This window comes from Triticum aestivum, chromosome 7A, assembly GCF_018294505.1.
Source record: "Triticum aestivum cultivar Chinese Spring chromosome 7A, IWGSC CS RefSeq v2.1, whole genome shotgun sequence".
NCBI classification, from domain to species: Eukaryota; Viridiplantae; Streptophyta; class Magnoliopsida; order Poales; family Poaceae; genus Triticum; species Triticum aestivum.
In genome coordinates this window covers 19792329-19815877 of record NC_057812.1, presented here as the reverse complement: position 1 = coordinate 19815877, position 23549 = coordinate 19792329, and the positions used below count along the sequence as shown (strand labels likewise).

General features: G+C 43.1%; 1 pseudogene; it reads left to right on the top strand.

The window, feature by feature from the left end:
• The first annotated feature begins 9823 nt into the window (after positions 1–9823).
• On the top strand, positions 9824–22993 carry LOC123151886 (putative disease resistance RPP13-like protein 3; annotated as a pseudogene).
• Positions 22994–23549: the final 556 nt, after the last annotated feature.

Here is a 23549-nt window from a genome sequence, read left to right as displayed (position 1 = left end):
ACTATTTGCTCTACCTTTTGTAGTAGACCTTGGAGGATCCATGGGCACAAAATCATCAGAGGCTTGTGCAGGGGATGCAACCTCCAATGGGGCAGTAGGACAAGTGTGTGTGGGCGCTAGACCATCACGAGGTTATGTTCGACCACCTATGGAATAATCATATTAAAAGTTTAGTTATTTTTTGCGCAACCAGGATTGATGTTCTCTGCAACCACACAGCCCATGCTGTGCAACTAACTGGTTGCTGTGTGCAAGTTAAGTTAAAAAAAACCCTGTAGTAGCACGACCTGTCATGGCACCTGGATGGTAATCACCTATAGCCAGAACAGGAAAAAGAAGTTAGATTTTTTATCTTGATCCTCGAACTAACATAGCGCACGCAACTGGGTAGCCTGTTCTATGCAACTAGGCACTATGATGTGTGCAAGTGAAGTCACACACCTAGTTGCATGGGGAGTTGGGGGCAGGTAATTATCTGGGTGATGAGGCCCCCTGAGTACTGCCTGTAGGGCCATTGGGAGGAGCACGTGGGGCATTGCTTGTTGGGCCAGGCGGGGGACGAGGTGGCGAAGCATGCCGTGTAGGGCCTGGAGGTGGAGGAGGTCCTTGAGGGTTGCCATCACCTATAGTCAGAGCAGGAAAAACAAGTCAGTTGTTTATCTTGATGCTCGAACTAACATAGCATGCGCAACTGGGTAGCCTGTTCTGTGCAACTGGGTACCATGATGTGTGCAACTGAAGCTACACACCTAGTTTGATGGGGAGTTGGGGCAGGTAATTACCTGAATGATGAGCCCCCTGAGTACTGCCTGTAGAGCCATTGGGAGGAGGATGCGGGGCACTGCTTGTTGGGACAGGCGGAGGAGGAGGTAGCGGAGCATGCTGTGTAGGGCCTGAAGGTGGAGGAGGTCCTTGAGGGTTGCCATCATCTGATGGCCCAGTAGCAGCAGTCTTTTTCTTCTTTTTCTTGGACTTGTTCAGGTGGCCGATCTCGGTACGTGCTCAGCGTATATGCTTGTATACAATGGCTTATGCTGCATCAGAGCCACTTGCAAACTTGACTAGTTTCCGAAAATCGTATATCATATTTCTCTCCCTTATCTGCTTTTTTGATTGAGGAGGCATTTCATCCGGTTGCTCATACCCGGTCCCTGGCGCACTAGGGACAGCAGTAGGTGTCCACCGTCTTAGCATGTACCTTTTTGGTATGACATCAACTCCAAGATGGGTGAACACCTTGACGATGTGGCAAGAGAGCATGCCGTCCTTGTCCATTTTGCAACACTCACACAAATAGGAACCCTCCTCCACCCTTGTCTGCACCAAGCAGTTTCGAGAACCATATTTGGCAACAAATTCCTGGTTCGGTCTGAGCTCAAAAAGGTCAGCACCAACTTGGAACGCATTATAACGTCCAATCAGCTCAAAGTCTTCTCTGAACTTGCGGTAAAGGTCCCTAGTGTAGGTTTCGTAAGCTTGCCTCTCTATTGGGAAGTTGGACCATAGCTCAATCTCAAGGTGTTTTGTCCTGTAATCATTGCAGCCTTCCTTTGCAAGGATGTGGTTCTGAATTTTTTCATATTGCTTGATGAAGTTCAGCATTGAGTTGTGTGGGTTCACATATCTTTTTTGGACGGCGTTGAACCCCTCACTAAGCTGTGTAGACTGCAGGAAGGGGAAGAAACTATGTTCGAAGTAACACGGCACCCAAGTTGACCTGTATTCGTACAACTTCTCAAAGTGTGTATGTGTCATAGCCTCGTACTTCATCATTAACCCAGCCCAATTCTGCTCAAACTCGTCTATAGTGAAGTTGAAGTCAACATAGTAGTTGAAATCATCAGAGAGCCCTGGATTCCGGCACAACAACCAACCAACTTTTTCTTGAGCCTTTTTCATGATGTGCCATCGACAACAGCGATGCACTGTGGTTGGAAAGATGCTCTATATTGACTGCCTCATTGCACCATCCTGATCGGTTATGAAGTTGTCAGGAGGTTTGCCATTCATAGCCTCTAGGAATGCTTGGAAGACCCAATCAAAGCTCGATGCCAACTCCTGCCTCACAAACACGCAACTCAACATGAAAGATTGGCCATGTCGGTTTATTCTGATGAAGGGCGCGAACGACATATTGTACATGTTGGTCATGTAGGTGGTGTCAAACGATATGCAATCGTGGTACGCCTCTGCATAAGCTTTTCGAGCTGAGCCATCCACCCAAAATATGTTGACAACTCTGTCTTCTTCATCATATTTTACCTTATAGAAAAAGTCTAGATCGGTTTTTTATATATCCTTGAAGTGCGCAATGGCATCAATCATTTCACCCTCCTTTGTGTCATCTCTACGTAAACTTGTACACAAATTTGTTATAGCCTCTGGTCTGAACGGCACCATCATCTCAGATCCATAGAACTCTGCCATTACATGCATCATATGTCCTGCATAATACAAAAAGAAACAATATATCTTTTTTTAATCGCACGAATGCACATATCCAGCTGCACAGTAATATGACATGTGTTGGCACAGAAAATAGTTGCACGAAATGGACAACCAGCTGCACCTTTTAAAAAACACCTTCATTTTGCACACAGGACATTATGTAGTTGCACAGTGAAGGTAATCTAGTTGCACACTTAAGTCATTTTAGTTGCACATCAGTACCATAACAGTTGCACACTGGACTGTCTAGAGGGAAACTTAATTTTGTAAGGGCTATAGAAACACACCTGTAGTCAAGTTGCAGTTATACAAGATGCGCAAAAACATCTTTTCATTAGGAGAGATGCCTTGGTGGGATCTCAAGTATTTGGACAATGAAGGTTTTTTCACCAGCGGATGATTGTGGTCACGAACAAAGTGCATCACCTGCCATCGCCCATCTATCAGCTTCACCAACATTTTTGCCTTGTATTGAGTCTGCTTTATTGTCTCGCATTTACGCTTCTTCTTTTTCTTACTAGTACCAGCCTCCTCTTCAACAAATATTGGAGGTTCATCTTCCATCTCCTCATCACTGTCAATAGGTTTTGGATCTGGTATAGGGTCCAGGACAGGAGGAGCCTCAGCTCCTCCATCATCACCTTTTGGCTTCTTGTACTTGTTGCAACAAAACTGCTGTTTTAAAAATACATTTGTGTGAGCTTTCCGCCTAGAGGTGTTCATTTTGACAGATAAACCCATCCGTTGGGCGTAGCTGTTGTAGTGATCCTTAACAATTTGAAGGCTGTCAAACCTCATGCCGACATAGGGTTCCATTGGCTGAGAACAGCACCAGCTCCAGCTTCTCCTTCTTCTCCTTGCACAACACCATCAATAGCACCAGCTCCGAGCTCAGTCCTAGTTGGACCAGGAACATTTGCTGCGGTGCCCGTGTCATTAAGAGTACGGCTCTCTAACTGCAAAGACACCACTACAAGGACACCACGGGTTGATGACTGCCCTACCACATTGTCATGGCCCATAGGGTTAGGCCCACGACTTGTCTGCGTGTAGTAAATAGAGCGCCCATTTTCTGTCCAATTTCCTTGTGGTATGCTGGGTTGCTGCTCATCCATATCATGAGGAAGCTCATTGAGATCAGGAGGCAACTCATTGAGATCAAGCATTTTCCCCCTTTTTGGCTGCTGCCACAGATCCCCTGCATATATAAAAAGAAGGAAGTGATGTCATCAGTTTAATCATGAAAGAGTGTTTTCAAACAACCTAAAAGCTTAATAAATAGCTAGTTTCACACCATTATGACAATCTTAGTTCCAAAAGAAACATGTCTATAGCAGAATCTTTATTATAACAGGTATGGTTTTTTTGTTTGCACAGAGTTGTTATGTTAGTTGCACAGTTTGCAGTAAATAGCTGGCAAGAACATGACTTTTTTTTACTTTAGAGTTTTCTTGACTTTTTCCTCTATTTGTTGCAATGATCCACATGTTGTTTTTGCAAGTACTGATTCAGATTTTTCTGCACATAATCTGGACATAATTTGATGCTACAATTGAGACGGGGAAATCCAGGTGAAAGAAGAAAGAAGAATTGGATGACAGATTATAGATATATGTTTTTCATCGCCGTTTCTGTTTTTACTTCTAGTATATTGAACATATTTTTTACACTATAGCTTGCAATAGGTGTGGGAGCAGAATATATGTGTGGGACAAGAATATATGCGCGACTATTTTGAATACGGCTTGTGGTTTCATTAGCTATGTACAAAAGTTTCTTTGTGTTTTCGCTGTCGTACTACAGATTTTTGGTTTTGGCTAGAATAGATGTCTCAGTTGGCCAGCATGCATGTTTAGTTGGACAGTCAATGTGTTCAGTTGGCTAGAATAGATGTTTTCAGTTGGCCAGGATGAATATTTCAGTTGGACAACATGCATGTTCAGTTGGCCAGGATACATGTTTTTATTGCACATATACTTCAGGTTTTCTATAGTATTCACTCAGAATACATGTTCAGGATACATGTTCAGTTTTTCCTAGCAAGCATCCTGATTTGCCAGATTACAGGTTCAGTTGGCTGGGATGCATGTTCAGTTGCACACTTATGCATTTTCTGCTGGCTACAATGCATGTTTAGGTTTTTGGCTACAATGCATGTTAAGTTGGCTAGAATCATGTTTCAGTTGGCCAGAGAACTTGCTTTAGTTGGTTTGTTTAACACATCTAGGTGGGGGAAACTTGGTTGGCATGCATGTTAGAAAAATGTTCAGTAAAGTTGGTCTCAAAACATGTTTAGTGTGCAACTAGGAAGCTATGCAACTAAACCTAATGACTTGTGTTTAGTTGCACAAACCAAAAAATAGTAGGCTTCTATCCATGGTTAGTTGCACTGTAATTCGTGGTTGTTTTCAGTTGCAGATATGACACTCATGGGGGTGGGGGAGGGTGGGATTATGTGCCAGATCCACTTCTTTTTGAAGCAACTTATCCACGGATTTCTGCTAGATCCATGGAGAAGGGGGTTGACATATACAGTAGAAGAAGGGGGGAAGAGAAGATGGCTAGAGGGAGGGAAATTACCTGCCCTGATGTTGTTGCCTAGTATGGCCCTGACCACCATGCCCTTAGATCATTTTCGAAGCAGCTTCTTCTACTTTGGGGCTGCCATGGCGACTGTGTAAGAGGAGGAAGAAGGGCCTTGGATCCCCTTCTTTCTTGGAGAAGAAGAAGGCACCATGGTGGCGTGAGGGCAAGCGAGCGTGGGAGGGGCTGGTTAGAGCGTTGGGAGACTTTTCTCTTCTTATGTTTGGGCCTATCGGGACCGGCCGCTTGATCACGTGGGTTGGTGGTCGCTTTCCTTTTCTAGAGCGCGGGACCATGGGGGAACAAGGGGTTACCTTTTCAGGCCAGCCGCTCAATCGCACTAGTGGGCAGCCGACCGCCCACTAGACGCGTCCATAGAAATTTTAGGACAAATTATGGAGTGGAGTAGAAAATGCATTGGAAATGCCACCATGTCTCTCCTATTTAATTACCCAACTCCCAATGAGCTAAAAAGTGCATGCAGAAATTAAGGAGACCACGTGTAGAATGTTATTTGTCTTGATTACCGAGTGATGAGAGAGAAACATTTTTTTCTACTTTAAAGCGCATCGGGAAGATAAAAATACACTCTTTTATGGACAAATTTTAAAGCCAAATGTATACTCTTCACCGGGCGGAGGGAGTATGCTACACCATGTATGTTGCCCAAAAGTTTAAAAAATGTTTGAGTGTTTTTTTTTCAATTTGGGCGTGCCGCCGCCATCGCCACTCCCTTGCCGGAGTCTGGCAATTGTAGTACTCCTTTTGTACCGGTGCATAAGTCACATTATGAAAACCAAATAATCCCAAAACTCTTAGGTGCGGTGCATTACTACCCTTTTGTGCCTATGAAAAAATAAATTAGCCAATAAGAGATGTGGGGCATGTATGCATTCAATTACTTGACACTACTTAGCACAAAATGCAGTGGTCAATTCTGTGCATGCAATGGCATTAATTAGCAAATAAACATGAAGTCTCTCGTTTTCCCCCACCTTGGACCCGGTGCACAACCTAAAACGACTTTAGGCCCCTCCTAATGCCCCACCTTATACATGTGCTAAGGTTGCCAATTAAGCAAAAAATCCGACGTGGCTTGCTAGTTAAGAAGAGAGAGACTAGTATGGTGACCCCAGGAAGAAATGGTGCTAAGCACGTGTACCTAGGTGGAAGCACAATTCTGAGTCTACAACAAATTAAATGCATGAAGCTTAGCACCAAAAACTTAGCACCTTTGCATTGGGGACTTGAGTTGCTAAGGCATTTAATATACTTAGCACCTCATCTAAGCACCTTTGCATTGGAGGAGGTCTAATACACCGGTACGGAGGGAGTACACAGTCGGGAAATCGTCGTGCTAAGGTCCCATAAGACCAGCCCAACAGAACAATAACTGTAGCATAGATCAGAAGGATCCAACCTGAAGACACATAAACTTAGACAAACTATGACCAGATCCGAGCATATCCATTAAGTACAGATCCGCCAGAGACAATACATGATCATATTAATTGGGTGTATCTGTTCCACATAAGCTAACAAGTCCATCTTTGCCATTTAATTTTCGTCTTTCGCTAGTATTTCCTTGAGGCTGGTTGTAAACGGGAGTATCATATACTAGTATCATGCATATGATACTAGTATATGATACTACCTCCCTAATGTATAGTATCATATATTAGTATCATCCAGTTATTTATTTATTGCCATGCATGACACATATTAGCATATCATTTATTATGATATGATATCATGATATATTACTCAACGCTTTCTTTCTTCATTTAATTCTATGACCCCTTATTAAAATTATCTTGTTGGCATGCATGATACTACTCCCTTCGTCTAGGTGTGTAAGTCACCTTACAAAAACCAAATAATACCAAAATACTTAGGCACGGTACATTACCTCCATCCTCGTTTCTTGTTTCGTGACATATCAACCAATAAGAGATGTGAGCCGTGCATGCTTTCAATGACTTGAGACTACCAAACATGACATGCAGTGGTTAATTTATTGCATGCAATGCTATTAACTAGAAAAATATATTAAGTTCTCTCGTTTTCCCCTCTGCTTTGGTCACGATGCACAAGCTAAGATGACTTCTACACCTAGACGGAGGGAGTAGCCATGATACTACCATTATGACCAACCTGAATGGCACCCGCAGGGTTTGGGTATGGGTGGAGCCACTCCATACCCTTACCTATCCCCTCTGAGCTTACGCATCACCCTTACCCATACCCATCAACGGGTACAATTTTTTCTCATACCCGTACCCGACAGGGTAGATGGGTACCTGTGGGTAAAATTACCTATGTTTGCAAAACATCAATTTGAACAACTTATAGTCATAAACAACAACATATTATCATAATTTACAATAACAAAATTTAACAACAACACATACTTGTAAACAACAACACATTTAATAAACAATATCATTTTCTCATGAACAACAACACCTCAAAACATCACATAGCCATAAAAAACAACACATAGTCATACATTTTGAGTTCACAAATTCATGACTAAATGTAGACTATAGAGATTTTTTTGTTCACACAGATTTTATATGGGTACATGGGTATGTGGGTATGGGTTATACGATCCCATACCAGTACCCATTCTACCCAATGGGGTTTAGATTTCCCTATTTACAAACCCATAGGTAACTTTTTGTTTCATACCCTTACTCTAATAGAGTTTTTACCCGCAGGGTACATGGGTAATGGGTACCCATTGCCATCCCCTGCCTGATGCAATTTTAGTGTGCAACTTTCTTGCAATTATTTCTCCTTTTTTCGTGGGACACAACAATTAGACATACACGAAAACACCAGCCACAATAATCCAGCGAAAGTATTTTGGGACAAACAATAAAACACACGTCGCTCGTGTGTCATAGTCCAAAGGACAATTATTGCCTTAATTAGGATTAGGACGTGTGTAGTACTAGTATAACTTACTTCCTTCATAATAAAATATAAATAGGCATGTATACTTTGTATTAACTCAAAATTTCAAGTTTTTTTTACAGTAAAACAACTTTATTTCTCAAACAATAGATAAGTCATTTACATGCAAGTGAGAAATAAAATCAGGGATAGACTCATCCCAAACACATTTATAAAAAATCATTGACACCTACAATACCAAATCAATGTCGTTAGATGATTATTCGGCTATGCTTTTTAATTCACATGTTCCCTCCCCTTTCCCTTCTAAGCGGCGGCTTGGGTAAACTTGTTCCCGGAGGGGTTCCTGTGAGCATAGAAAAGAGTAGATACATAGGGGAACAAGAGGAGATACCACATCACCAAGCACGTGTTTTGGCAGCCATAGCAGCGCCTTGCAACAAGTCGTTTACCTTGAGGGCTCTCTCTCCCTCAAGGGACCTCCAGATCCAATCTCTCCCGTCCGCTGCCCACCGCGCAGGCGGCCGAGGGGCCCCAACCTTAGCCGCCAGTCACTCCACATCCCATCCTACCCCTTCGCTACCGCTGGTGGAAGCCACCGGGCTAAGCCCGGGGGCGGGGGGGGGGGGGGGACGGGGGCTGACGGCGGTGGCGGAGGAGCCTCTCCTCACGCGCGAGGGTGGCGTGAGGCATCCGAGCGAGCGGAAGTGCACTCCCAGATCCGAGCCTCCGCGGCGATGGCTCGCTCCCGCAGGCGGATGACGAGTGATGGAGCTGCTACATCTTGCCGCGGCGCTACGACACCTTGGATCGGCGACGGCGTGGAGGGCTTTGGTGGGCTGGTCAGCTGCAGGCATCGTTGGCCCTCTGGTCAGATCTGATCTGGCCAGAGTGGCTTGCTCACTCTGCGGCTGTGGAGATCTGTGGTGGTCCTTGTGCATGATGTGAGACAGAGGTTTGTCGAGCAGATCTGGGTGCAAACCTCGTTCTCGGCTTGTTTCTAAGATCGGCGATGGCGGCACTCTTTTGTGTGGTTACCTTCTTGAAGGGATCGCTGTGGAGAAGCTCAAGACCTCTATCCGCTACCTTTTGGGGAAACCCTAGATCAGTAGATCGAATGATGGCGGCGCTCTAGTGTCATTTCCTCATTGGGGGCGTCATTCTTGGAGGTGTATATGGGCTCGAGGGACCAGTGGACGGCTTCTTTGGTGGAGCGGTGCTTCATCTTACTCAATGATGGCGGCGGATCCCGACGGCGTGGCGCAGTGGAGACTCGGTGTCCGATGCGCGGAGATGGACTCGCGCAGGAGGAGAACGCTGTCTGGCGTCATGGTGGCGTCGATGGCAGAGAGGCCTGGCAAGGTCGGTGCGCTAGTTTCTGCTCTAAAGATTGATTGGTGAAAGACGACGGCGACGACACATGAGAGTGCGTCGGACCGGTTTGTACCCCAAACGCAGTATGTGGCTCGGTTGGGGCCTCTGGCTTTATATGTTAGGTTTTGGTGCGATGTCTGATTGGTATTAGGCTCGAACTATTGGCACCCTTTCATAAAATGGCCGCATGCATCGCGCCGGGGCAATCCTCCTTTTCTAAAAAAACATAGGGGAACAAGAGCCACGAGCGAAAGAATTTTGAAACAAACGAGAAAAAAGAATACATGTCGCTCGTGTGTTGCCATCCAAGGACCATTATTGCATTAACTCGGATGACGATATGTGTATTATCGCATAGGCTCATTCATTAGTGGAGTGCAACGGCTATGGGTAAAGATGACAAGATGAGACTTGGTTCACAGCCAGGGCTCGGTCGATTTGCTATATAAGCGCCTCCCCCTACCTGTGATCTGCAAATAGTAGTTCCCACTTGAGCAAGAGAGCCTATGAAAAACAAAGACACTCGAGCAAAGAGAGAAACCAGCCGGACATGGCAGGGACGGCGGTGAGCATGGCGAGGTCCATGCTGGGGGGTGCCATCTGCAAGGCCGCCTCCGCCGCCGCCGCCGAGATGAGCTTGTTGATGGGTGTGCGAAACACTAGTGCAGAACCGGGCAATAGCACCGGTTCGTAAGGCCCATTAGTGCCGGTTCGGTAACCGTCACTAAATTGTGGGCACTAAAGCCCCCCCCCTTTAGTATCGGTTCAGCATGAACCGGTGCAAAAGGGCAACCACGTGGCACGAGCCAGCTCCGTGAGCGCGTAGGACATTAGTATCAGTTGGTAACACCAACCGATACTAAATGTTTGGGTGTGTTTTGGTTTTATTTTTTATTTTTACTTTAATTTTGTGTTTTCAATTTAATTTAGTGATTGTTTTACATTATAATGAGTTGTTAAATCATTAGGTGAATGTACCGCAGATTAGTTTGACTGGATGCGTGGATCCTAGCTAAGTCATCAAGTATATGTCATATCCATATTATATATACTTGATCACCTACTTAAGTGATCGAGGTAATATGGATATGGCATATACTTGATCACTTAGCTAGAATCCATCCAGTTAAAACTAATATGCAGTTTCTTTCATAAATAATATAATAACTCATCATCATCATCATATTAATATAAAACTCTGCATCATATATATCATCACCAACGGTTTTCATAGCAAAGATATCATCGAGTTCAACATGGTAATGATATTATAAGCGTTCATAACACCACAAAAGTAAATTACTCTTTGAGATTAAGTTCAGGACGAAGAACACGGACATGAGAGGACAAGTACTAAGAGCATGAACTAGCTAATTAATCATTCCTGCTGCTTTCTCTCAGGTAAAATAGCATAGAACATGTATAGCTTTGCCGATTCATCATATTGGAGCATGCAGATGAACCTGTCTCCTAATCGTGGGTTGCGCTTCTGATTGCTGCCCCCTAGTACTTCTCTGTGACCGTTCACAATTTTGCTCCAGTCTTTTACTATTAAGCATTCCTCGCTATTATAAATCCTGAATGCACTAAAGTGCATTGTAGGATATCTTGGCCGTAAGCTAACAATATTCAAGGTACCTTTAGTCTCGATCCAATCAGGCACAACATTCATCGGGAGTCCCTGTTGAAAAACATCGTATAGTAACATACTTAGCAATGAAGTTTAGCTTAAAAAAATAATGTATGCAAAAGATGCACTGAGGAGAAATAGTAGAAATCTTACCATCTTTCCTAAATATATATGACCGTAGTTCAGTACGAACACTATTGGTCGCACGTTTTGAGTACTAACATTTCTAAGTGCAGGAAAGAAATTTGTCTTGACAGCATCAAGATCCTCAAGCCATGAAACATAATGACTTGTCTCCTCGCAGTTTAGTTCAGCCCCGGGACAGTGGATGGTCCTGTCTACCAAGCGCCGGACATATTTGCTTGATTGGAAGTAAGCTGTCAATTTAAATTGAGATCTATTAATTATTCAACTGGTTCAAATAATCTCATATCGAAGACATAAATATGGTTGAGAAACTCACATAATGGTAGAACTGGAGGCGTCTGCACATCGACCCAGATGTCTCTATTACCGTCAATATCATCTTCTGGACGAATATCAAAGGTGATAACCATATCAGGCTCAAATGCATAAGCCTTGCATAGTGCTTGCCAAGTTTTGCATTCAAAATAGGTGTATGTGTCTATATTGTATAATTTGACGTTGAAGGTATAACCATGCTTGGTCTTCAAGTAAACTCTTTTTACCTCCATAGTTTCGTTAGGACTGAAACCTATTTTATGCAAGACAAAAATTCTTCCATGGCAGGGGATACGCTAGTAGAATTTATGAAAAATTAAAATTAAAAGTTGAAGCAAATGAAACATAAGTCATGCTTAATTACGAAAAAAGACTTGTCGTTATGACTTACTGTATCCACTTCGAAGTTTTCATCCAGCTTGATGCTGAAGCGTCTATCATCAACTAGAAAATTTCTGCTGCACAGGCCGCACTGGTCTTCGCAGTATTCGCACATAATGAAATCGTGTTCGTCGTCAGATGACATTCCTATGTTCATAGGTGGAACATTAAACACTTATTAGTTCTATTAATTCAACTAATTCTGTTAATTCAACTAGTTCAACTAATTAATTGAACTAATTCAACTAATCACTTATGAAAAATATACCTAATTAATTGAACTAATTCAACTAACTAGTTCAACTAATTAATTCAACTAGTTCAACTAAACTAGTTCTATTATTTTCTTACTAAAAATAAGGTAGCTAGTTCTATATAATAAAATGTTAATTAGATAATGAAATCTCATATAACTAAATTAAATATATATCTAACATATAATTTATATCTAATTCATCTAACATTTGACATTAATATCTAACATATGATCATATATAGGTGAAACATTAAACACTTACTAGTTCTATTAATTCAACTAAATACACTAGTTCTATTAATTCAACTAAGAATTTACTAAAAATAAACTAGTTCTATTAATTTCTTACTAAAATAAAGTAGGTAGTTCTATATAGTAATATTTTGATTAGATCATCAAATCTCACATACCTAAATTTTCTTACTAAAAATAAACTTGTTCTATTAATTTTCATACTATAAATAAACTTGTTATATTAATTCAATTAGTTCAAATCTCATATATATACCTAATTAATATCTAGCTATACTAATTCAACTAGTTCAACTTGTTCTAATTCATGTAAAATTGATATTAATATTTAACATCTTTTCCATATAATTCATCTAACATTAACATTCTAACATTAATTATTATCTACGTAATTTATCTAACATTAATCTAAACAACAAAAAATAGAAAATAAGTAAAAACAATGTGTGTGTGTCTGTGTGTGTGTCTGTGTGTGTGTATGTGTGTGTGTGTGTGTACGAGCGGGGGGCGGCGGCGTACGGGCGGCGGCGGGCGATGCGACGGGGACGGGTGGCGGGCGAGGCGGCAGCGACGGGCGGCAGGGGCGACGGCGGTGACGGCGACGACGGGTGGCGGGGGCGACGGCGGTGATGGCGACGACGGGTGACGGGGGCGACGGCGGTGACGGCGACGACGGGCAGCGGGGCGGCGAGGGCGGCGCGCGATGGGCGACGGGCGCGGCGAACAAGTTGGATCGAGAAGAAGTGGTGGTCGATAAAACTGATTTTTTCATAAGTGCCATATATATAGGAGGGGTCTTTAGTACCGGTTGGAGCCACCAACCGATACTAATGGTTGTGCGCTGCCACCGGCGGTGCACAATGTTTAGTCCCACCTCGCCGAGCGAAGGGCAGCTGCACTGGTTTATAAACCTAGCCGCGGCTGCTCCTTCGAGCTTCTTCATATATCTGTCTTCTGGGCCTAACTAAGGCGCGCTGCCCTGTGAGTCTGCTGGCCCTTCTGAGCCTGCATTTGCACACCCTAGGTCTGGCAGCCCACTAGGCAGCGCCCCAACAAATTTTTTATATAGTTTTTTTCTTTTCTGCATTATTTATCTTTTCTGCATTATTTATTTTCTTCTATTTATTTCTGAGTAATTTTTTATATAGTTTTATTCTTTTCTGCTTTATTTATTTTCTTCTATTTATTTCTGAGTAGTTTCTTTGTGACCCTCTCTACTCTGATACTCCGAAATGATAATACCATTGCAAGTTTCAACATTTTCAGAATTCATTTTTTTAGTGATTTTCAATTTCACAGTCATTAAGCTCTCTAAACAATTAGGTAAATGACTGAAAAATAACAAATGATGTCAGAACATGTTGGAAATTGATGGCGTCGCTTTGAATGCTGCATACTGAGCACAAAAGAAGTCCGGAGTTCAAATAAGTTTAAAAAACATTGAAGTGCCCGTGTAACAGATGAGTTCTCGTCCGAAACCCTGATACTCCGAAAGAGTTTGTCCAGTTTGTACACGAAGTACATCCAGTTTTTGCCGTGACCCTCTCTACTCTTTCGCACATGCTATGCGGGTGAAATGATGATACCATGCCAAGTTTCAACATTTTCAGAATTCATTTTGTAGTGATTTTCAATTTCACGGTCATTTAGCTCTCTAAACAATTAGGTAAATGACCGAAAAACAACAAATGATGTCAGAACATGTTGGAAATTGATGACGTCGCTGTGAATGCTGCATACTGAACACAAAAAAGTCCGGAGTTCAAATAAGTTTAAAAAATATTGAAGTGCCCGTGTAACAGATGAGTTCTCGTCCGAAACCCTGATACTCCGAAAGAGTTTGTCCAGTTTGTACACGAAGTGCGTCCAGTTTTTGCCGTGACCCTCTCTACTCTTTCGCACATGCTATGCGGGTGAAATGATGATACCATGCCAAGTTTCAACATTTTCAGAGTTCATTTTGTAGTGATTTTCAATTTCACGGTCATTTAGTTCTCTAAACAATTAGGTAAATGACCGAAAAACAACAAATGATGTCAGAACATGTTGGAAATTGATGACGTCGCTTTGAATGCTGCATACTGAACACAAAAGATGTCCGGAGTTCAAATAAGTTTAAAAAACATTGAAGTGCCCGTGTAATAGATGAGTTCTCGTCCGAAACCCTGATACTCCGAAAGAGTTTGTCCAGTTTGTACACGAAGTGCGTCCAGTTATTGACGTGACCCTCTCTACTCTTTCGCACATGCTATGCGGGTGATGATACCATGCCCAGTTTCAACATTTTCAGAATTCATTTTGTAGTGATTTTTCAATTTCACGGTCATTTAGCTCTCTAAACAATTAGGTAAATGACCGAAAAACAACAAATGATGTCAGAACATGTTGGAAATTGATGACGTCGCTTTGAATGCTGCATACTAAACACAAAAGAAGTCCGGAGTTCAAATAAGTTTAAAAAACATTGAAGTGCCCGTGTAATAGATGAGTTCTCGTCCGAAACCCTGATACTCCGAAAGAGTTTGTCCAGTTTGTACATGAAGTGCGTCCAGTTCTTGCCGTGACCCTCTCTACTCTTCCGCACATGCTATGCGGGTGAAATGATGATACCATGCCAAGTTTCAACATTTTCAGAGTTCATTTTGTAGTGATTTTCAATTTCACGGTCATTTAGCTCTCTAAACAATTAGGTAAATGACCGAAAAACAACAAATGATGTCAGAACATGTTGAAAATTGATGACGTCGCTTTGAATGCTGCATACTGAACACAAAAGAAGTCCGGAGTTCAAATAAGTTTAAAAAACATTGAAGTGCCCGTGTAACAGATGAGTTCTCGTTCGAAACCCTGATACTCCGAAAGAGTTTGTCCAGTTTGTACACGAAGTGCGTCCAGTTCTTGCCGTGACCCTCTCTACTCTTCCGCACATGCTATGCGGGTGAAATGATGATACCATGCCAAGTTTCAACATTTTCAGAGTTCATTTTGTAGTGATTTTCAATTTCACGGTCATTTAGCTCTCTAAACAATTAGGTAAATGTCTGAAAAACAACAAATGATGTCAGAACATGTTGGAAATTGATGACATCGCTTTGAATGCTGCATACTGAACACAAAAGAAGTCCAGAGTTCAAATAAGTTTAAAAAACATTGAAGTGCCCGTGTAACAGATGAGTTCTCGTCCGAAACCCTGATACTCTGAAAGAGTTTGTCCAGTTTGTACACAAAGTGCGTCCAGTTTTTGCCGTGACCCTCTCTACTCTTTCGCACATGCTATGCGGGTGAAATGATGATACCATGCCAATTTTCAACATTTTCTGAATTCATTTTGTAGTGATTTTTAATTTCACGGTCATTTAGCTCTCTAAACAATTAGGTAAATGACCGAAAAAGAACAAATGATGTCAGAACATGTTGGAAATTGATGACGTCGCTTTGAATGCTGCATACTGAACACAAAAAAAGTCCGGAGTTCAAATAAGTTATTAAAATTTAAAAAGAGGTGCAATGCTGGTTAATTTGCTTCAAGCCTTTCGGAATAGTGTAGACTGCACTGCACATAGCTCAGTGCAATCTATGCTATTCTGAAAGACTTGAAGCTAATCAACGTGCAGGTGAGCATTGCGCCTCTTCGTCATTGTCTCTGCACTCACGGCTTACAAACCGCTCATACTGCCTCTCTCTTGGCGAGGTGGGACTAAAAATAGAGAGAAAGGACGAAGGTCGTCCCCTATGCTTAAGACGTAGGCTCTTCAGTATGCTATGCTGTGTACCGCACCTGAAGTGTGCCTTGCCATGAGTCAGTCAAGGGGTACAAGAGTGATCCAAGAATGGCTCACATGACAGCGGTCAAAGTTATCCTTAGTAACTAGTGGACTAAGAAATTTTCTCGATTATGGAGGTGGTAAAAGAGTTCGTCGTAAAGGGTTATGTCGATGCAAGCTAGACACCTATCCGGATAGCTCTGAGTAGAGAGACCGGATACATATAATAGAGCAATAATTTAGAATAGCTCCAAGTAGAACAGTTATTTGGAATAGCTCTAAATAGAGCACGGTAGCTGCATCTAGGAGATGATATAGAGATTTGTAAAGCACACACGGATCTGAAAGGTTCAGACCCGTTGACTAAAACCTCTCTCACAAGCAACATGATCAAACATAAAACTCATTGAGTGTTAATCACATAGTGATGTGAACTAGACTACTGACTCTAGTAAACTCTTGGGTATTAGTCACATGGCGATGTGACCTGTGAGTGTTAATCATATGGCGATGTGAACTGGATTATTGACTCTAGTGCAAGTGGGAGACTGTTGGAAATATGCCCTAGAGGCAATAATAAATAAGTTATTATTATATTTCTTTGTTCATGATAATAGTCTTTTATTCATGCTATAACTGTATTATCCGGAAATCATAATACACGTGTGAATACATAGACCACAATATGTCCCTAGTGAGCCTCTAGTTGACTAGCTCGTTGTGATCAACAGATAGTCATGGTTTCCTGGCTATGGACATTGGATGTCGTTGATAACGGGATCACATCATTAGGAGAATCATGTGATGGACAAGACCCAATCCTAAGCATAGCACAAAGATCGTGTAGTTCGTTTGCTAGAGCTTTGCCAATGTCAAGTATCTCTTCCTTTGACCATGAGAGCGTGTAACTCCTGGATACCGTAGGAGTGCTTTGGGTGTATCAAACGTCACAACGTAACTGGGTGACTATAAAGGTGCACTACAGGTATCTCCGAAAGTATCTATTGTTTTATGCAGATCGAGACTGGGATTTGTCACTCTGTGTAAACGGAGAGGTATCTCTGGGCCCACTCGGTAGGACATCATCATATGCGCAATGTGACCAAGGAGTTGATCACGGGATGATGTGTTACGGAACGAGTAAAGTGACTAGCCGGTAACGAGATTGAACAAGGTATTGGATACCGACGATCGAGTCTCGGGCAAGTAACATACCGATAGACAAAGGGAATTGAATACGGGATTGATAAAGTCCTTGACATCGTGGTTCATCCGATGAGATCATCGTGGAACATGTGGGAGCCATCATGGGTATCCAGATCCCGCTGTTGGTTATTGACCGGAGAACGTCTCGGTCATGTCTGCATGTCTCCCGAACCCGTAGGGTCTACACACTTAAGGTTCGATGACGCTAGGGTTATAAAGGAAGCTTGTATGTGGTTACCGAATGTTGTTCGGAGTCCCGGATGAGATCTCGGACGTCACGAGGAGTTCCGGAATGGTTCGGAGGTAAAGATTTATATATGGGAAGTCCTGTTTTGGTCACCGGAAAAGTTTCGGGCGATATCGGTATTGTACCGGGACCACCGGGAGGGTCCCGTGGGTCCACCAAGTGGGGCCACCTGCCCCAGAAGGCTGCGTGGGCCAAGTGTGGGAGGGGACCAGCCCCTAGGTGGGCTGGTGCGCCCCCCACAAGGGGTCCAAGGCGCAAGAGAGAGTGGGAGGGGGCAAACCCTAGTCCAGATGGGCCTTAAGGCCCACCTAGTGTGCGCCTCCCCTCTCTCCCCCTCTTGGCCGCCTCCCCAAGTCCCATCTAGGGCTGGCCGCACCCCTTGGGGTGGGAAACCCTAAAGGGGGCGCAGCCCCCTTCTCCCCTATATAAATAGAGGCCTGGGGCTGCCCATAACACATGAGAACTTCTCCTCTCGTTGGTGCAGCCCTGCCTCTCCTCCTCCTCCTCTCCCATGGTGCTTGGCGAAGCCCTGCGGGATTGCCACGCTCCTCCACCACCACCACGCCGTTGTGCTGCTGCTGGATGGATTCTTCCTCAACCTCTCCCTCTCTCCTTGCTGGATCAAGGCGTGGGAGACGTCACCGGGCTGTACGTGTGTTGAACGCGGAGGTGCCGTGCGTTCGGCACTTGATCATCGGTGATTTGAATCACGACAAGTACGACTCCATCAACCCCGTTCACTTGAACGCTTCCGCTTAGCGATCTACAAGGGTATGTAGATGCACTCTCTTTCTACTCGTTGCTGGTCTCTCCATAGATAGATCTTGGTGACACGTAGGAAAATTTTGAATTTCTGCTACGTTCCCCAACACATGCCATGAACCGGTACTAAAGGTCTTTGTGGGGGCCCCAGCCTGACCACAGCCGCACTGGCCTCATTAGTACCGGTTCGTGGCATGAAGCGATACTAAAGGTTGCCCACGAACCAGTACTAATGATGCCCGCCCGCCTAGCCGTTGCAACCGGCACTAATGGTCACATTAGTGCCGGCTCAAATTCAAACCGGCACTAATGTGCTTCACATTTGACCCTTTTTCTACTAGTGAAAGGATATCTGGTACCCTCTCCGATCCATATTACTTGTCGCGGGTTTAGTACAACTTAAGGGAGTAATTAAGTTTGTAGTTACTTAGACCTTTAGACGTCAGCATTGCTACATTTATATATGTGTCGGGTCTAAAGTCTATTCACTGAGCTACTGAGGTGCAAATTTCCCTATACGTTGATGCATAATACGAGTTCTAGGACGACACCAACTGTTGTCCTACATTTCTTATGCATATTTGTTTGGCAGGTTCATTAAAGATGAGCTAGAGACGATGCAGGCATTTCTGCTGACTGCTGAAGCGATTAAGATGAAAGACATTCTGCTGAAGGTGTGGGCGAAGCAGGTCAGAGACTTATCATACAATATTGAAGATTGCCTTAGTGAATTCATGGTGCATGTGAGAAGCCAAAGCTTGTCGCGGAGGCTGATGAAGCTCAAAGACCGCCATCAGATCGCCATGCAGATCCGTGACCTCAAACTCAGAGTTGAATTAGTAAGCATTAGGAATACACGCTACAACTTGATCAAGACGGAGGCCTCCAACAACATTGGGGAGGTGGATTCCTACAGCGAAGATGTCCGCAATCACGCGGCTAGCAACATTGATGAAGCAGAACTTGTGGGCTTTTCCAAGCCTAGGGAGGAGTTGATAAACCTGATGGATGTCAACACTGAAGATGATTTTCCTAAGGTGATATGTGTTGTCGGCATGGGTGGTTTAGGAAAGACTACTATTGCAAGGAAGACATATGAAAGTAAGGAAGATATTGTGCAGAAATTTTCTTGTGTTGCTTGGGTCATAGTATCACATTCGATTTTCAAGGTAGAGATGCTCAAGGGTATGATCGGGCAGCTTTTGGGACATGAGTCACTGAAGAAATGCTTGGAAGAACTTAAAGGCAAGGCAGTGCAAGTGGATGACCTCTCCAAGTACCTCATGGAAGAGCTCAAGGATAAAAGGTATTTTATTGTTTTTGATGACTTGTGGACCATAGATATGTGGAGGTGGATCAAAGAATTAGCTTTTCCTAGCAGTAACAAGAAAGGTAGTCGGATAGTAATAACAACATGAGATATGGGCTTAGCTAAGGAGTGTTCTCTTGACTCACATATCTACCAACTCAAGCCACTACAATCAGTTGATGCTGCAAATTTGTTACTAAGAAAGTGTAGGAAAAGGCAGGAGGACATGGAGAAAGATGAGGACTTGAAGAACATAGTTGAAAAATTAGTTAAAAAATGTGGTGGTTTACCATTAGCTATACTCATGGTAGGTGGCGTCCTTGCCACAAAAAAGGTAGCTGAGTGGACACAATTTTATAATCATCTCCCTTCAGAGCTTGAGACTAATCCAAGCCTTGAAGCAATGAGGAGGATGGTTACTCTGAGCTACAACTACCTACCATCTCATCTAAAGTCATGCTTTTTGTACCTAAGCATCTTTCCCGAGGATTTTGAAATTAAGAGGAGGTCTCTAGTAGATAGATGGATAGCTGAGGGGTTCATCATCGCTAGGGGCAGGGTAAACATTGAGGATATTGGAAAATTTTATTTCATTGAGCTAATCAACCGAAACATGATTATACCATCAAGAGTGAATGTGGAAGGAACAGTTAAGAGCTGTCGAGTCCATGATGTCATGCGTGATGTCATGATCTCAATTGCTAGAGATGAAAATTTTGTGTACTTGTCCACCGACGATAATGTAAATAGTGTAGCAGAGGAGAACTTTCGTCATGTATCATACCATGGTAGAAAGTGCCTCAAGGAATGCATAGATTGGAGGCATGTCCGGTCATTAAGCATGTTTGGTGAGAAACCCATAGTGCCACCTGCTCCCCTGTTTCCACCTAGCATGAGAATGCTTAGAGCCCTGGATGTACATAGTGCACATTTTGGAATCACACAAAAAGATATCAAGGACATAGGAGTGTTACGCCACTTGAAGTATTTGAATATTGGGAGTGTTAATGCACATCCATATATTTATAGAATTCCAAGATCTATAGGAATATTAGAAGGCTTGCAGACTTTGGAGATAAGAATCACAGATGTATCAGCGATACCAAATGAGATTTGTAACCTTGTGAGTCTCCGTAGCATCCGGTGTAGAAAAACATATTGGTTGTATTATATTGGTGAGCCCTCTATGGGATGTTTGATGGACATGATGTATCATCAGATGATTACTTGTAATTCTCATGAAAAAGCATTGAAGCCACGCATGCCTTGCTTTAGGCATTGGTCAATATACAAAGGTGTAAGTGTGCCGAGAGGGATTAGCAAGTTACAAGAGTTACAAACACTAGAGGTTGTGGACATCAAACGGAGTGATGCCAATGCAATTAAAGAGCTAGGTGAGCTTGTGCAGCTAAAAAAACTTGGGGTGGTAACGAAAGAGGCCACCGAGCAAAAATGCAAGCTACTTTGTGCAGCTATCGAGAAGTTCACTTCCCTATGCTCTCTTAACGTGGATGCTGACCAACATGGCTCTCTTGAGTGGCTGCATTCTGTGTCATATCCTCCCCTACTCATGAGGAGCCTCAAGCTGGTTGGACGTCTTGGAGAAATGCCAGACTGGATTGGAAGTTTGACACATTTAGTGAAGATTTATCTAGGGCATAGCGAGCTGAAAGGTGAGAAAACCATGAAATTGTTAGGTGCACTGCCCAGCCTTATGCTCCTTCGTCTTCGTCAGAGTGCTTATGTTGGGAAGAGTCTAGTCTTTGGAGCAAGAGCATTCCCAAATCTCAGGGAACTAGATATTTTTTACCCGGATCGAGTGAGAGAGGTGATATTCGAAGAGGACACCTCGCACCAGCTGGAAAAGATACAATTCCGTGGCGGCCGATGTGTGGAATTTATTGGCATCAAACATCTCGCAAGGGTCAAGGAGATTTCACTTGGTTTGGGGGCTAGAGTGGCGAAGCTTGGTGTGCTGCAAGGGGAAGTGGAGGCACACCCCAACCATCCCCTGCTGCGACTAACAGAGGTCTGGAGAATGCATAACATAGACCCCTCTGTATATGAAGCGCGGGAGGAAGGATTGGCTAATTTTCGAAGGCAGCAACAGCAGGAGAGATCCGCTCATAATCGCAAGTGGTGGCCATGGCGACGACGGGCGCAATCAGGTCAGCTAATTAACTTGCATTCCGTTCAGCTAGTAGTACTAGCATATAAGTAGCTATCAATCGATTGAGATGATAATTGGTACTACTATACATATACACTCACAAGTTACAATTCATGTCTATGTAGTTTTTATTTTCCACCACATCCAAGGCTCCAATGTAGAAGATGATGGAGATGATTTCTTCTCTTGCACTTCTCATGACGAAGATGCTTGCTGAAGATACAACTCATGGTGCGCTGCCTTATATATGCCTTATATATTGGTTCAGAAACTACTCCTATTGTTGAAGGCAACTGGCAAGGATCAAATGGGGCGAAGGTAAATCTTAACCCTTCCTTATTCAACATATATGCCATGGAGAAAATTGTGTGGACTGGATACTCGAAGCGCTTTTCAATGCATTTGCTGATGAAATAAACTCCTCTGCTCTGTTGTATGCCGTGTACTCAGCTTGGGGAAAATGCCATGGACTACCCCACACAAGATGCTACTACGTACCACAAAGCTGCGTATGATGTTATGCTGCACTTGCACATCACGTTCAACTTCCTTACAAGTTTCGGGTTGATTATTTCCTCTCTGACGTTATACAGGTACCACTCAAATCTTGTTTTACTTGGGGGATGATTGGTACCGACGAGAGATGGAACAGTCCTTAGATTCCAGTTCAATGTTGTGTTGTTACTTGTTAGGTGCATTCCTATTTATGTTGTGCATATAGAAGTTATATTGTTTTCTGTAATTTGAATTTGCCATACTTAGCAGGAAGAAATTTGTGTTTTCATAATAATCTGTTAAATCTTTGTACATATTTATTCCACAGGGGAGAAGATGTGGAGATCCAATACACTGTACTATACAAGATGCTACTGCTAAGCTGCTTATGTTGTTATTCTGCAATTGGTCATCAGGTTGAACCTTGCAAGTTTGCTGCTAGTTACCTCCTGATGTTTTTACGGTCCAAATGGAAGAGGAGTGACACATATCTTATGGGTATCGGTGGAACAGAGGCGAGCAAGATCTCTGATCGAAAGTACAAGTGGCAACTACTAGCCCAAATAATTGTAAATTGTTTGGAAAAGATCATGGAACGGATGATCAATCTGATGAGAAGACCTGCAATTGTGAATACATAGTACTTGCTTCCTTTACTAGCTAGAGTATTTAAGTACCCGCAACCTGTATTGGCGATACACCATCGTGCAAACCTAAACTATATTGTACTGCTGATTGGGGTGTAAATTATTTGCTGTACAGCATCGTTAGTGTGTTGTGAGAACACCGCCCGGCAAGCCTTCGTAGTTTCTTTTGCTGTATGGCTGCTGTTTAATTTGTTATGAGAAACCTATGTTATGGAATCGCCTGTAGCCTTTGCCCACTTGCTCGGTTTATGGGGCTGTGTTTTCGTTGTCTTATATACATGGTGCATATAGTGTAAAAATTCTTTGTCAATGAACAGAATGCTGGCAAACAACAGTATATCTGTCCATCATTTTTCTCACCGACACAATAGTTCTGGAAGTGGAAAGGGAGAAACGTAGTGCAGGGAACACAAGAGCAATGTTGAAAACATGGTCCATTAGCTGGCATACTTATAGCATAGCTAGCAAGCCAAGACGCAGAAAATGTTGATGCTCAATTGCTTGGACTTGGCTACACTGCAGACATGAATAAGTACCATCTTTAGAATGTTCACCACTGAACCTCTCAAAGATGGTTGAAGCTGGAACCGTGCATACGATCCAAGTCCATGATCACCATCACCCCAATAGCATTTTTTAGCACA